This window comes from Melanerpes formicivorus, unplaced genomic scaffold (assembly GCF_026170545.1).
Source record: "Melanerpes formicivorus ecotype bairdi unplaced genomic scaffold, bMelFor1.0.p_v2 SCAF_24, whole genome shotgun sequence".
Lineage (NCBI taxonomy): Eukaryota > Metazoa > Chordata > Aves > Piciformes > Picidae > Melanerpes > Melanerpes formicivorus.
The window spans coordinates 12,456,468-12,469,181 of record NW_027142376.1 but is presented as its reverse complement, the minus strand read 5'-3'; the positions used below and the strand labels follow the sequence as shown (position 1 = coordinate 12,469,181).

General features: G+C 46.2%; 1 long non-coding RNA gene across 1 annotated transcript; it reads left to right on the top strand.

The window, feature by feature from the left end:
* Positions 1 to 295: 295 nt before the first annotated feature.
* Positions 296 to 12,699, top strand: LOC137448436 (uncharacterized). Its single transcript, XR_010989091.1, has 5 exons — positions 296 to 436; positions 3,668 to 3,773; positions 7,391 to 7,499; positions 9,513 to 9,663; positions 12,184 to 12,699. It is a non-coding gene; the product is annotated as an uncharacterized lncRNA (long non-coding RNA).
* The last annotated feature ends 15 nt before the right edge of the window (positions 12,700 to 12,714 follow it).

The window sequence follows — 12,714 nt, the reverse complement described above, 5'->3', positions numbered from 1 at the left end:
CAAGCTGCAACATGCTCCAGGCTCCAGCTGTGCCTTTTCTCACACCAGATGCTGCTGCGCCCACCACCTTGGCTCACCCGCGAGTCCTCAGCATGTCTGGCAAGCCATGGTTGGCCTCAGGGTGTCTTGAAAGGCTTGTGATTTTCTGTGCTGAGTTGCCATCCAAATGGTAAGTAATAAACACTTTAATAATTCATAACCAGTTAGCAATAAATAATTTAACAAACAATTTGTCATCTTTTCTTGTGCTAGAAGATGCTGGCTGAGGAGTGGCTGAGAAAGGTTTTGTGTCCACCTTCACCCTCCCCAGGAATGGGATTTGCCCCAGCCTGAGCTCAACCAAGCTAATGAAGCCCGCAGAGGACCAACAGGAGCCCACCAGGTCTCAGGGAGTGTGAGTGAAGAACTGCTGGTCAGAAAAACAGGGGAAGCCATGGTAAGCAGTCTTCTGTAAATGTTTGCTGTGTTCAGAGATGTAATTCTGGAGGTGTTCTCCAGCTTGCTGCCCTCAGAGACAAGACATTGACCCTTCAGCTCCCTTGTCCTAATTTCCTTCAGCTAAGCATTCAGGCACTGTGCAGAGCAGCAGAGACTGTTAAGCCACAACTCCTGCTTTGTCACTCAAGCTGCTGAGGACCACAGCAGACCTAAGGCAGGCTGATGAGTCAAATGACCATCTGCTCCCATGCATTTTAAGCTGTAAGTCCCAGCAAGATGGATGCTATTTTCCAAATGCATGGAGGAATCCTTGGAGCAATGCTTAGGTCAGAGGACAATCTCAGGAGATAAAACCCCAAGAGAATTAAGAGACCAAACAAGGTTGAGTTACAAATGGTGGTTTTACCTGGCTAGGCTGTAGCATCGTGTTAAACACACAGAGCATCCAGGGAAGCCAGCCAAGCTCTCCAGTTGCTTAAAATCATACAAGTGCATAAGACTGAGCAAAGAAAGGAACACAAGTGCTGTCATCTCAGGCACTAGGAATATGTAATAAGTTTATAGAGAAGCACTCTTTTTATTATGTCTTAAAATAAGTTTGTCTTCTTATGTCCAAGTAGTTCCAATCCTGTTGACAGATATGACCCCCTACACACAAGGTTTTTTAGGATGAGATGTTGCATTTGCTCTAGTGAAGCTATGCTGGCAGAAAATGTGGCATCCTGCAACTCAGATGTTCCCTAAAAGGCCCCTTAGCTAAGCTATTTGCCATAGAAAGATGTATCTCCTTTTTTAATGTAAGAGGTGTATTTTCATTTAACAATGGCCACTCTGCTATTAAAAGTGTTTAAGATGACCCCAACCCTGCTGCAAGCACCAGGGTAGAGTGAACAGACCTTCTGGAGCACTGGTGAGCACTGAGGAAGGCAAGAGGAGAAGGGACCATCAAAGGGCAGCACTGCCCCAAAACTGCACCACAATGTCCATGCTGTGCTGTGAGAGCAAGAGCTCAGGCATATTGCAGGACTTGCTCCCAGGAAAAAGGTCTAGCCCCACAAAAGCAGGGACACTAAAGAAGTGCCATTCTTAGCCTTCAAACACATCTGGCATGGCACAGCTCTTTCAAAAGTGCCAGAGCAGGGCTTAGGAGTTTTACCTGTCCCTGAAGAGGAAAACTTCTAAGCATTAAATCAGTTTTAAAAATTCCCTCTATGCTGGCTGGAGCACCTCTCCTATGAGGACAGACTGAAGGAGTTGGGGCTGTTCAGTCTGCAGAAGAGAAGGCTCCCAGGTGACCTCATTGTGGCCTTCCAGTATCTGAAGGGGGCCTACAGGAAGGCTGGGGAAGGACTTCTCAGGATCTCAGGTAGTGATAGGACTAGGGGGAATGGAATGAAGCTGGAGGTGGGGAGATTCAGGCTAGATGTGAGGAGGAGGTTCTTCACCATGAGAGTGGTGAGACCCTGGAATGGGCTGTCCAGGGAGGTGGTCGAGGCCCCGTCCCTGGGGGTGTGTAAGACCAGACTGGATGAGGCTCTGTCCAGCCTGATCTAGTGTGGGGTGTCCCTGCCCATGGCAGGGGGGTTGGAACTAGATGATCCTTGTGGTCCCTTCCAACCCTGAATGATGCTATGATACTATGATACTATTAAAAGTCACTTTGGTGACTCAAAACAGGAGGCTACTGTTTGCTGTTTCTAGGACATTTAATGGCAGCCCAGGAGAAGGGAAAGCAGAGGGAGACAAGACTTTTCCTTGCATGGGAGCTGCTGATCCGCAACATGCAGGGAGTCCCCTCACATGGAGATGCTTTTGCCAAGACCCAGCTGCTCCTGGGGACCCATGCCCTTCTGGGAGCAGCCCCAGAGCAGTGGGGCATGGCTAGAGATAGCAGGCAGCTAGGCTGAAAAGGTCCTGCAGACTTCTTTGAACCAAAGGACTAAGACTTTAGCCTTTTTGTAATGAGTGACATCTACATTATCCCTTATAGTGGACTTGTCAGTGCTGGCTCGGTGCTGGCTCAGTGCTGCTGTCAATGAAGTGAACTTTTGTTGGAAATTCTAAATGATCTCATAAATAGATGACCTCACACACAGGTCTGCTCACACACAAACACCAACACAACACTGATGATTAAACTCCTCAGAAATGCCCTCCTAGCCATTGTCTATCCTCAGCTCTGCTGATGTTTCTTCTTTGCTAGATTTTATTGTGCTTGGGAGACTCAGAACATTGCAGACACTGCATGATGGCAGGGCTGTCCCGAAAGTCACTCCCATTTGATGGTTGCAGTAATTTTTTACTTCTTTTTGAGGTGCTCTTTCCTTCACCTTACAGGTTTTTCCCCAGAACTTCCTCAAAGATAAAAGCTGACACAGTTGGTTGGTGTCAGGAAAAGTGTCAGGTACTGTATGGGCAGAAATCAGCCTTCAGGGAGATGCAATACAGGCTTAAGCCTGACCAGTGGGTGAAAAACTGTGTGCTTAGGCTCCACAAGGAGTGGTCATGGATTCATTATCTATCAGGTAGCCAGTTATGAGCTTTGGAGTCAGTCAGTACTATGGCCAGAACTGGTTTACAACAATGTCACCCACAACCTGCACAATCAGAGATATCACATCCTCAGTAGTGGGACCTGAGTGTCCCCTTGAGCAGTGGCTTGAACACAAGTTAGCAATTTTCCCCTGCAGGGATGAAAGCTAACTCCAAACTGGGTTGCATTGTTATGTGGGCAACAAGAGGGAAGTGAACCTGCCTCTATTTTCAGCTGTTGCAAGACTGCATCCAGGGTATTTTGTCCAGTTTGGACACCTCAGTGCAAGAAAGATACAAGTATACTGAAGCAGGTGCAGCAGGTCACTAAGATGGTTAAAGGACTGGGGCATGATGTGTATAGCTAAAAGAACTAAGCCTGAGAAGATTGGAAGGACAAGAAGGAGGAGTCATGAGCTGCAGCAAGGGAAATCCTACCTGGATGTACAGAAATCCTACCTGGATGTATGGAAAAACGTTTGGTGGGGTGTGGTTTTTTTGTAGGGTTTGTTTTGTGGGTTTTGTGGTGAGAAGAGAGTCAGAGAGAGAAGCTGGGCAATGTGTATCCCTGAAGATTTTCAAACTCACCCTAGTAGCTCTTCCTCTGCCTTGCCATTCCTACAAGGACTACAAGAAATAATCATTTGGGGGTTTTTGTTTGATTGGTTTTCCTCCTGGTTTCTTCTTAAATGCCTAGCAGGAGCCAAAGATACAAAAAGTAACATTTACTGAGTGGAAGACCTGAACACCTCTTAGGAACAGAGACACTGTGACTGGCCCAAGGGCAGCATAAAGGCAGTAAGGTGAGTACCTGAGGCTGCAGCAACACTTGGCTTCATCACCTTGGTATGGGACTTCATGAAATGATTGAGGAAAGCTGCTCATGGCCATAGTTTAGCTGGAATTTGGCCTGGAGTGAAGTCAACAAGAAAGAAAGAAGCCTCTAACATCAAAGCTTTTCTTTCAGGGTCAGTTTACACCCTCAAATTGTCTGTTGTCTGAGTCAGTCTAACAGCTTGCTGCTGAAAAGAGAGGGTTTGCTTACCTCCAAGGATCCCAGCCTTCTCTTGTTCATTCATATCACTGGTTCCACTGTCTCCTCTGATCAAGCATTCATCAGCTCTTGCTGTCAGCTGCTTGCTGCATCCAGAGAACAGCAGCAAAGTGCAGGAGCTAGAGGGAAGGAGCAGGACTTGCCCCTTTCTGAAGTGTTGAGCTGTTAGATTGTCTCAGCCACCTCCTGTCACCTCCTGCCAAAAGGCTGTGTGAGAGGAATGAAGAAGGAGCTAATGGAGCTGTCTGGCTGCAAAGGAAAATCTTGTCATTGGAAATGCACAAGTCTGAATTTCCTTAGCCTAGTGGTGGCAACATCACTTGAACAAGCTCAGTGTGGAAGATATTCTCTGGTACATAGGGGCTGCAGACATAGCAGTGGTTCTTCTGAAAGCTCACCCTCATGCCACTGGCAATACCATAACAGGCACTGGTTGCTCTGTTTGGTCTCTGCACAGTGGACTATGGGGGTACATTTACCACTGGCAGAGAGAAGGTCATTGACTGTGTCTCCTCAAGTGTCCAGAAGGCCAAAACCAGTTTCCAGGTGGATGTTTTTGCTCTGTGTACCTAAGGCCAAGGAAGTAGGATCTGCAGCCATCTAATGTTGCCTGACACAGGAACTAGTGAGAGGAGATTACTCACTATCTACTTATTTTCACATAAAAGAAGCTAGCAACATGCATAGGTCAAATTGTCTTTCTGCTTCATGAGTCACAACCTAGAAGCCTGTTTCCTACCACCACTGCAACTCAATCCTTCCAAAGTTTCCTAGCTCAGTCTCCAAATCACCTATCTTTGATCATTTCTGGTTCCACTGTACAGTCCATCATGTCTTGAGGCCACAGGACAAAAGCCAGGACTCCTACAGTGCAACTGCTCACTTAATTCCTTGGGTGTCTTCCCTGCTGATACATAGCAGGGATTGGCAACTAATCTATATATAGTACAGCACTGCAGCTGAGACACAATGGCTGCATTCAGCAAGCATACGTGATGATGTCAGCAATGGCTGTTTAATTGCATCATGGGAAGTGAAGGGGGAAAAGAATTAGAAGAAAAAAACCAACCAAAAAAAACAGCTGGGGGGAGGGGGAAGGGGGCCTTGGTCCCTCCACTTTACATAATTTCCTTCACCACCAGATGGGAATGCATGGGAATGCTGGGCCCACATCTCAGGAGCTCCCTCTCCAAAGCCTGGCATGGCCACATCTGTTTCCCTGATTTCCTACGCTTCTGAACTTCTTCACCTGACCTGCACCCCACCACCTTGGGTGAGCTTCCTGAGATGCTGATACCACCATTTGATTTGGCTTCCTGAGGCTCACTCCCTCCTTCCTTATTTTTACTTCTCTGGCTTGCAGTAGCAACCCAAGGCCAGTGGCTGTGAAACACTGAGGAAGGGTAGGGTCTGTACTGCAGAGACCACATAAGCCCCTTGGCTGCTTTTATTTCAACAAACGAGCATCTGTACTGCCAGGCAATGGTTCCCAAAAGTGGCTGTCAAGCTCAACACAACTCCACTCCTCTGTGGCAAGCAAACAGAACATACACAAACTTTTTTTCCCAGCAGCCATCCATCATTGTAAATGTGCATGGGTTTTATTTGAAAGGAGAGACAATCCCATTTTAATAAAGAGAAAAAGGGGAAAGATCCTCAGAGTGACAATGTTCCCCTCTCTGAGACCTGCAGCATCAGACAAATCAACAGCTTTAACATTTCCCTCAATCTCTGCCTTCCCTTTAAAGTTCCAGCTCCCTTTTAAGAAAGCTTCCCTTTGTCTTATCCCCCAGCCTATTTATAGCTCCTGTGCTGAAGGTACACTGGGAAGGCTTTACACCAGCAGGCGTACAGAAAGGAGCCACACTGCAAAGGGACATTTGATAGCCTCCAAGAAATGTAGCTCCTTAATTTTCTTGGTGGAGGCTCTCACCCAAAGGGTTTCAGTCTCTGTTTTCCCAGTAGCCCATGAGAGGGTGCTTGTGCTGTGATGTGAGTGATAGGCTGACTTTGTAAATCCACTTTTACGAAGGACTGTAGAGATGCTGCCAGGGTCCCACAGGAGACAACTCCTTTCTCCCACTGTCATGGGGAACTGCCTAGGCATGAGATTTGCCCTTCTTGGCAAAGAGGAAAGCCCCTTTTCAAGGGTCACTTCATGTTCTCAGAGACTTTGCAGAGTAGTGAGGAGCTGAGACTCTAACCTCTTGCACATCCTGCAAGCATGCAAGATCCTCATGCTGTAACTGGAGTCTGGAGGAGCTGCATGATACAAGGTAGACAAAGCTACCTTTGAGTCCATCTTACAGCTTTCACAGGATATACCTGGTTGGAAGAGAGCCTGGGTAGACCTTTCCCTACAGGAAACACAATTATAACCACAATAAATACTCAAATGAACCAGAAACTTTGATTATGGCTATGCATAGCTGCTTGCTTGATCATTTGTTCTCATAAAGGAGCATATTATGGTCACGTGCACTGTTCCTGACCAGTGTTGGTTTCAACATATAAACCCCTAAACATTTCAGGTCCAGATTAGCTCAAAGCAGAACTGTGTCCACTTTTCTCTCTCAGCATTCAAGTTATACCTTTAGAACTGACCTGCCTTGGATAAAACAGCTGTGGGAGAGGGGCACCTGAATGGAGGTTGGGATTGGTGCTGCAGGTAACACAAAATCATGAGGGCACATACTGCTCTCCAAGGGTCACAGTTTGCTGATGCTCAGCATGACCCTGAGGGAGAAGCAGTCTGTCCAGGTTCCCCTGGGAATGATAAGGAGGCAAAAGGGAAAGGGCAGGCACTTGGAAGGGGCTAGCCTGAAGATGTAGATGATGTATCTTTGCAACCAGACAAATAAATGGAAGATAGTAGTGTCCCTCTCAAGAGCTACATAAGAGCTTCACCCTTCCTGGCACAAGGTCAGCCATCACGGAGCTGAAGTGTGTTAGGGGATACTTACACACCCTGGTGTAGGGGCTGAGCTGGGGGCTGGTAATGAATAGCTGAGGGTGCCAGGCTTCCCAGCTCCCACAGACAGATCTGGAGGGGAACAGCTGCCCATGCCTGGAGTTTACACAGCTGTGGGGAAGCGTTAGCAGCTGACAAGCCATTCTCCCTTCAGTGTCAGCGTATACCACCTCTTGCAGTTAAAAGCACTCCCCCAGCTGAGTAAAAGGATCATGTGGATGTGAACCAGAATGAAGGTTGGATGGGCTTCTGAGTTACAGCCAAGTTAGCTGCGCAGGGAGGATAACTGCGAGGAGGTATCAGAACAGCAGCAGCAGTGTCAGGAAATGGGAGGCTAATAGCAAAACATTTGCAATTATTAGCCCATAACGTTGGCACCTGCTTTCTACTTCCAGCTGCTCAGAGCTTGCATTTCTTGACCTGCAGAACACGTTTACAGGACACATCTATTCTGCCAAGCTTTTTCTGAAGGGCAAAGTGAGCTGATGGGATATTTTGTTGAAGGTGAGTTTGAGAGCCTTTAATACTACTCTAGCATCAGTTTTTGTGTAAGACGAACAACCAGACAGTGAAGTCACTTCCTTGTGGACCAAAGTCTGGATTTAGATCATTCTTAATGGTAGGCATCACGTTTGAAAGCTGTGACAGGCTAAGTGCAGAGTCAGGGGGAGAAAAGACATTTGCATCTTCTGGCCTTGAGCCCAGGCTGGAGGGCAGTAGTTTCATTGTCACCATCAGAGATTAAAGCTAACACAGGTACTTAATCTAACAAGAAATCTGATTGAACAGATGGTGAGTTAGAGATTTGAGAAGTCTGGAAGAGGACACTCAGTTTAGAGATGCAGACATTGAGAGGTAAAGGTACTTGAAGTCCGTGTGATTCCATTATGCCGTTAGAAATGTATGATTTTTTCAGCCAGACTTTCTGGAAGGAAGAAGGAGTGAATCAGAATGCACAGGAAAAGAAGTAACTCCGTTTCCTCCCAGATGCATACATAGTAGAGCAAAACTTAAGCATAAAGCTGCTCTGAGAGACTTCTTCACTAGAAAAAACTTTCTTTAGCACATCCAAAATCAGCATCTTTGCATCAGTTGCTTGCAAAGCTCAATGCTGTAAGGTAAGGGTTTCCTTCTCTATGGAGAGATCAATCCCTAAACCTAGGCATGTCTCTGGAGTAATGCCAGTTGTTTGAGTGCAAGATCCTTGCTTCCCAAAGCCAGCCCTTGTAGGGATGTGAAGATGCACACCAACAGTATAGATTTCACTTGCACGTGTATATAGGGGAGGCTATCTCTGTTCCCCTCTGGATCACATCCTAACAAGCACATCTTTAAATTCAAGGTGACCCTCATGCAGGAGAGCTGGATGGGTGGAGGAGGGGCTTTCAAAAGCTTTAATATGCTGAGCAAGCCAGTTCCCAGTGATTTATATTAGGAGGACCAAACTTTGTTCTTTGCTCCTCAACCCTCTACCCTGCTCAAGATCCAGCATGCCATACAGGAAGCTCAGCAGCACATGCAGAAAGTTGAACTACTGTACTTACTAATGGATCCAATGACAGATACATGGTTGAGTGAAAGTCAGTATGCAAGGGCAGGCATGGCAAATTTGGAATCTGAGGCAAATTTGGAAGTTTGTGCTCCCAAGAGGGAAAATGAGGACAGAAAAAGCAAAATTTAGCAAAAATATATAAATAAAAATCAGGGCTGAAGTGCTGGACTTAAGTGGCACGGTTGTCCATGGAGTACAGTTGTGGTGAAAGCCCCCCCCAAAAAGATATTCCTCTGAGTGTAATGGTAACAGTTGATAACAGTGAGCTAAAAAACAAGAGCAAAACCTTCCTCTTTTGTTCAGCTGGCACTATTTGACAAATATCACATCCCCAAAGACTACACCACCATAAAGGTCTTGCTGAACCCTTTCCCTGTGGACAGGTGTGCTGGAAGTGCTCCCTTTGTACGTTGTTTTACTTGTCAGGTTCTTGAGTGTGGAAGGCAAAGATCCAAGCAGGATGCAGTGCTGTGTTTCTTGCCTCTTTGTTACCACCTGAAGAAGAAAGGAGATTCTCAGGTGCACCAGGACAGGTCTTTATAATCCTTAGAAAATATTGTGCAGAACTTGAAGTGATGAAGCAGTCTTGGTATTCTATGTCTGTGGACCTCTTTGGAATAGCAGCATAGGTGATGGAAATATTTTCGGGGTCCTTAGGTGCAAACCAACAACAATGACAACAGAAGTTCAGTCCTGTATGTTTATTATTAACTGTGCATGTTCAGGGACTTGCACTAGCTACTCAGCAACTTGTGCTCACAAGCCCTGCTGCGCTTTGATAGCCCACACTGCCTTGGTGCTCAGTGTAGCACGGAAAACAGTATGTGGCTGCTGGACCGTTTCATGCAGGTGGGAGAGTTCCTTATGTTAATGTTTGCCTCTAAAATTACAGTAAAATATCCTCAATTACTGTACCTGGTTCTGTTTAACAAAGCTTTTAACCTCCAGACCCCTGGCTTTTCCAGCTGTATTGCTTTTGGCAGGAACATCGTTCTGTTTGTCCTGTAGTGCTGCCGGCAGAAAGCAGATGCTTTCCTTCAAGCAAACGATGATCCCAAGCACAGAGAGTGGAAAGCACATCTTGACATCAGAAGCAGAAGCTAGAAAATTATTCAGGTGCAGTCTTCTGCCTCAATGTCCTATATTCCACTGAAATGCAAAGGAAAAACAAACAAGCAAACCACAACCAAAGCACTTGTATTTTTATTACATGCTTTAGCTGCAGTGGCTGGATAGGTAATACAGGACAGACAAAGGAGAGAGATTTTCCAACTTTGGCCCATATGAAATTGTCAGAGCTATTTTGACACTTCTTAGGTGCCTCTGAAGATCTGGCCAGTTATGCTCAGGTTGTAGCACTGTTACAATGTCGGAATGGTTAATATTTTAGCAGTCCTGACGTGTCCCTGACACAGTTATGATTTCTACAGAGTTTAAATGATGGGTTTGCCTTCAGTACATAACTGCTGTGTCAAATTCAGAGCAGCAACAGCATTTGAAGGGAGAACAAAAGAAAGATGAGAGAAACGTGTGTGAAAAAATACTGGAGAGATGGGAATAAAAAGGGAGAAACCGCAGCAGAGCAACACAAAGGAGAAAGAGCAGAATGCAGAGAAATGCCTCAGGTGCTCACGTAAGCAGTGAGATTTCATTTATTTGGCACAGAGGGACAATAGCCCTGCTAACCAGGATAGCTATTGTTCTTTTGTTCCTAAGAAACAAAAAGGCTAAATGCAAAGCACTGGCTTCCCAGGGAAAAATCATAAACAGCAGTTCTCATCCTGCTGTCTACCAAGGAACCAGAAGCCTTTCGTATTTCACCTACTGCTCTTGTGCTGTTACTCACCCATGTGTTTGTAAGCTTAGAAAACAAAGAAATATATTGAGGTCTTTCTCTGAGGGGAGATGAGGGGTTTTTTAATAGCAGAAGAAGTTACCTGGATCAACAAACATTGAGTTAGTGCACTAAGCAGAAAAATGCATGATGCTATCTGCTGTGCAGTTGGGCACACAAGTGCTCCGGCAGCTGATGTTTCAGGACAGAATGTAATATTGGCGTAGTGCCTTTAGCCTTATTTTAGTCTTTTTCATAATGGAGACAGAAAAACATCCACAATCAAAGGAAGCCTCAAAATGTTGCATTCCTTTGGTTGTGATGGAGGGAGAAGAAAAGGAGGACTTTGATTTAGGAGGACAGAGGTGCTCAAATATGAGGACGGTATCTGGGGAATAAAGACCCGCTGTTCAGGGACACTGAATTGCTTACAGCCTTTTACAAGCCCAGGGAGGGTGTAAGCTGTAAATAAGGTTCAGTGCTTTGGCACAAATACAGTGGACCCTGTCAGCAAGGAGGACCTTTTCCAGTGTATAGGTAGCCTTGTGAACCCGTTAGAGCCATATGAAGCATGGCCACGCAAAATTCCCCTCTTCAGACAGTTAGCTGGAAAGCAAACAGCTGTCACTGAGGAAGACAGAGGTGTCAGATATGCTTGGAGACATGCAGCTGGGAATTTCTGCCCAATTAAAATATTTTTGAATGCAAAAGATTATGGTTTCTACTGAGGAAACCCAAAGAGATCAACCTCTGTGAAACCCAAAGAGATCAACCACACGTTTGTTGTTTGGGGAGTTGCTGTTCTTCACAACTAACTGGCTTCATCTGGAAAAGCACAATCCTCTGCAGCAACCGCAGGACAAACAAACAGAGAGGAGGCAAGGCTCAATGATTTTTTTAACCTCTGCTAGTCAAAGCTGTGATGGGTTTCACCTGCATGCTCAAATGGGAACATATGGATATGTAATACAAAGAATATAGCCCCTGAGCCAAATCCTTTAGTGATACATAAGCAAGTTCCCAGCTCAATATACTACTGATGGGCACAGTAAATATTCATACTTTTTTGCAACTTCATGCACATTATTTGCCCCATGGACTTCACCAGGGATTCCCATCGCTTGGCCTTGCATAAGCATGTTAGTGCTCCCAAGTTTCTCAGTTTTCTGTAGGGCTTTTGGCAAGAGAGCCTCAGGGACATGGCTTATTGCTATTTAGTACCTGCCTGCAAAAGGTATTTTTATTTCTAAGGAGACAATTAAAGTTAGTGTTAATTTGTGTAAGGCCTGAATAGTGTCAGGTTTTTTTTCTAAGTCTAAGGCCTAAACAGGAAGAACAAAGTTCAATACACCTTAATAGCTGGTTTTCCTTTTTGATGATGTTTTTGAAACTGCATTATCATTACTTCACACTAATTGTTTTGATTCCACTCAGTCGTGTGTGTCGTCGTGCCCTCCTCCCCCCCCTCCTTATTCACAGATGCTTCAATTCACAAATCTGTCTGTATCAGTTCCTATTTTTATTACTTTCCTTTTTTTTTTGTTTTCTTTTCTTTCTTTCTTTCTTTTTTTTTTCCCCCCCTTCTTTCCAATCCCTAAGCCGGTTTCACGTTGTAAAACTTGCCAGCATTTCCAGTTTCCTTGTTGAGGAGAACATGCCATGCGCCCTGCCTTGCTAGCACAAACCCCACTTAGCGAAGAGGGTGCCCGCTCAGCCGTTCTGCAACTGAAACTTTCCTTTTAGCAGTTGGTGGTGGTGAAGCGTTTCACTAAAACAAAACAAGTGCTGTGGTTTTATTTCAGGTTGGTCTCGCAGCAATGCAAATGGCATCGCCGCTGATCTTTGCAAACTTCACCGCGCCAGTTTAAAGAAGAAACGCCTACCCCTAGGCAGCAACCGCCCTCCCGGGCACGGCAAACCGGGCAGCAACCGCAACAGCACAGAAAGGAGCCGCAGATCACCCCTAGACTGGGCGTAAGAAAACAATTAATGTAGCGATTTAATGTTTAAAGCTGCATTAACGGCCCAATGCTTTCAAAGAACGGCCCCGTAGCTCCGCTCCTTCCTCGCTCGCATCCCGACCGACACAGGGCGAGGGGAGACCGCCTGAGCCGCGGCCGAAGAGCATCAAACAGAGCGGGGGTGTGCGTGTGTGTCCCCGGTGCCGAAACCAGCGATACTAAATAACCACGGGGGGACGGCAGGACTGGATGCGGGTGGATGGGGGAAGGTCGGGCAGAATGAGGGCCAATGTTTCCTGCCTGCCGCCGCCGCCCCCCGGCTGCCCCCCGTGGCCGGGCGGAAGTCAGCCCGCGCCGTCGGAGCTTAAAAGG